Genomic DNA, 3,550 nt, shown 5'->3' with positions numbered 1-3,550 from the left:
ACTAAATTGGTGGAATTCTTCCCTACCACACTTGAATGGATTTGACCCATGAATTACTTGATACTTACTAGTAAGTTTACAAAAAGTACTTAGTTGCTCCTCCATGTCTTCTGAAAAAACCTTTGTGTATCAAACACATTTGATCTGATACTTTTGGCTAACAGTCTTTCACTACCAAACTGTTTGCAGATAGAAACTAACTTGTAGATTTTCATGTAACTGATTTCATATAACTAAAAAGATTAAGTATTTTTATGTCTTGCATCTAAATCCAGATTTGATTAGCAATGTAAAATAAGGTAAATTTGCAATCTGACAATTATTTTTACACTCTAAAGAGAACAACTGTGAACTCAATGATCTGGGAGAACCACTCAGTATTTATGGAGTTTGTGTTCCTAGCCTATCCCAACAGCTTTGAGCTACGTATGCTATGCTTCCTTGGAGTCAGCCTGGCTTATGCATTGATCATCTCTGGGAATATTCTCATTGTGGTCTCCATCCAGACAGAATTCTGCCTACATATGCCCATGTACTATTTCTTAGGTAGCCTCTCAGGGATAGAGCTATGCTACACTGCAATGGTGGTCATCCACATGCTGGCCAACACCCTACAGTCAGAGAAGACCATCACTCTGTTGAGCTGTGCTACTCAGATGGTTTTGCTTATTGGACTTGGTAGTGCTGACTACTTTCTTCTGGCTGTTATGGCTTATGACAGATATGTTGCCAACTGTCATCCCTTATAGTATCCTCTCATCATGACTGTAACTATTTGTGTCTGCTTGGTTGTGGCTTCTGTGGTCATTGGCTTATTCCTGTCCTTACAGCTTGTGGTATTCATATTCTGTCTTCCATTATGTCAGGACAGGTAAATAGAACATTTCTTTTGTGATACTCCACCTGTGATGTGTCTTATGTGTGCCACAAGTCATATCCATGAGCTCTCTGTTCTAGTGGCAGCTACACTAGCCATTGCTGTGCCTTTCTTTTTCATTGCTACAACCTATGCCTTGATAGTGGCTGCTGTGCTCAAACTCCACTCAGCAGCTGGCTGCCACAGGGCCTTCAACACCTGTTCCTCTCTCCTTACTGTGGTGCAGTATGGATGCTGTGCCTTCATGTACCTATGCCCTAATTCCAACTACAACACCAAGAAAGATCAATTCATCTCTCTGGTGTACACACTGGGAACCCCATTTCTCAACCCCCTCCTCTATACTCTGAGGAACAGTGTGATGAAAGGTGCTATAGGGAAAATTTTTAACAGGAATTCTCTCTCCCCAAAGCTGATAACATAGGAAAAATAGCATGTAACAAAGTTAAGTCTTATCTAAAGCGAATCCCTGTGCCACTATAAAAGTAGTCTCAGCTGATGTTGAAATGATGTTCATAAAGAAACAAAGAACATATAGTGCAAAAATTGTCCCTACATATGGTGACATTCTTTACTTTGTGCTATGTTTAGACTTAGTGATTAGTTTTGTAAGAGAAGGATATGCAAGTACATATGCAGGAAATAATGTTAAGTGTATGGCTTTACATAGCTAAGAAAGGAAAGATTTATCTTATTCTATGAGTTTTATATAAAATGGCAAAATAATGTGATTATCTGTAGTGTTTGGGATCCAGGAAATGTAAAAGGACTTCTTAAAAATTATTGATCACAGAAGGACATTATCATTAAAATACCTGAAAAGTAAGAAGAGGTGCACTGTTAACAAAAATTAACAAGAACAGGATTCAGAAAGGAATCTATTCCAGGAATGATAACTTTGACTGACTCAAGGAAGCTTTAAACCAACAAGATAATACGCAGGAAACAGGGAGGGCAGTGCCACAATATCTTTTGCATCACTTGTTTAGTCCTGTACTTTGAGAACCAACTGGCTGCAAGAGGGCCTGTTATCTGTGTGGTTCTATGATGAGATCATTCTCTAGTGATATAAGCTGTGTAGAGAGTGACTTGAGGACTTTCAACCAACAGAAAACCTCAAGTTGTTTGTTATAGTATTATATGTAAAAATACAAATATTACCGGTCCAATTCTCTTGAATAAAGTGCCTATTAAATAATTTTGCATTAGGAATATAACTTAGATTTACATTTATCTTAAAATTCTAGGTATCAGTAATATTATCATGAGCTGCTTACAATTTTCAAAAATTTTAAATAATGTACATTGCTTGTAACACATGCCTTTAAACATATTTTTCTGTGAGTTTTCAACAGTCCTTTCTACTACAATAATATAAGCCTCTCTTTGTAGGAAGATATAGAGATTTTGCATAATATTATCAAATCACCAAGTTCAGTGACTAAGTCTTAAACAGTATAATTTCTCCATAATAAAGGCATATACTTAACAGACATGACCACAGAAGCCACATGACCAAAGAAGCCACTATTATTTGGAATTGTGGCTCATGTCTGTATTCTCAGGAAGTTGAGGGGGTGGGGGTAAAATAGGGGGAAGAGGGAATCATAGGATCGAAGACAGATCAGGCACCAGAGTGACCTCGAGTGATCTAAAGGTATAACATCAATTGGCAAGCTAAGCAATAGTGGAAGGACCACCTCGAATGCCCATTCCTGATAATGAACTTGATGTCTATAACTATCCGGGAGCCTTCATCCTGGGACTGATGGAAGCAGAGGCAAACACACAACTAAGCACTGAACTGAACCCAAGGAACCCAGTGACAGAGAGAGAGGAGTGATGAGCAAATTGGCAAGGAATGGGCTGGCAAAACCAGCAGAGACGGCTGATCTGAACAGGGGAGTGCTCTTGGACCCCAGACCGACAGTGGGGAGGCCAGAATGGGACTGATCTGGACCCCCCAAATGTGAGTGTCAGTGAGAAGGCCTGGGCAACCTATGGGGCTCTGAGCTGTGGATCAGTGTCTATCCCTGGTATACAATCTGTCTTCATGTGCCTATGGCACAAAGAGAGATGCTCTCTCAGCCTGGACTCTTAGGGGAGTGCCTTGACCCTACCAAGAGTGAAATGATAGACTCTAGACATCCCCTATGTGGAAGGATTTGGCAATAGGGTGGGAGGGAGGGTGGAAGGGGAGTGCGGGAGGAGGGGAGGGAGAGGGAACTGGGATTGACATGTGAAACAAGCTATTTAAAATTAAAATAAAAAATGATTAAAAAAAAAAAAAAAAAAAAAAAAAGAAACAGAGGTGGAAAGATTGCAAGTTTGAAGACAGCCAGTCTTCACATACAACAACCAAATGAAAATAAATCTAAAAAATATACTATTAACCAAGTGAAAATTATAGACATTCTTTGTGATCTACAAGATGCATATGCTTTCCAAAGTCACATGGAACATTCAGTCAATCAGATTTTGTGTCATAAAATACAAATCAGTGCCATAACATTAAAGCCATTCTAAGAATGCAGAAACTTGTAATTAGCACAAATCCCCTATTTAAATTATATACAAAGGTCCAAACAGAAGAGGCCAGAAGGGGAATTAATTTTGAAACCATGTCATACAACATGGACTCTAACTGGGCTGTTTGACAGCCTCTAAGATCTG

The 3,550-nt window shown here is 39.1% G+C and overlaps 1 pseudogene; it reads left to right on the top strand.

The window, feature by feature from the left end:
• Window positions 1–356: 356 nt before the first annotated feature.
• Window positions 357–1,301, top strand: LOC106020825 (annotated as a pseudogene).
• Window positions 1,302–3,550: the final 2,249 nt, after the last annotated feature.

Source organism: Mesocricetus auratus, unplaced genomic scaffold, assembly GCF_017639785.1.
Source record: "Mesocricetus auratus isolate SY011 unplaced genomic scaffold, BCM_Maur_2.0 Super-Scaffold_4256, whole genome shotgun sequence".
Classification (NCBI taxonomy): domain Eukaryota; kingdom Metazoa; phylum Chordata; class Mammalia; order Rodentia; family Cricetidae; genus Mesocricetus; species Mesocricetus auratus.
Note: the sequence above shows the minus strand (reverse complement) of the source record. Positions and strands in the feature narration are given on the sequence as shown.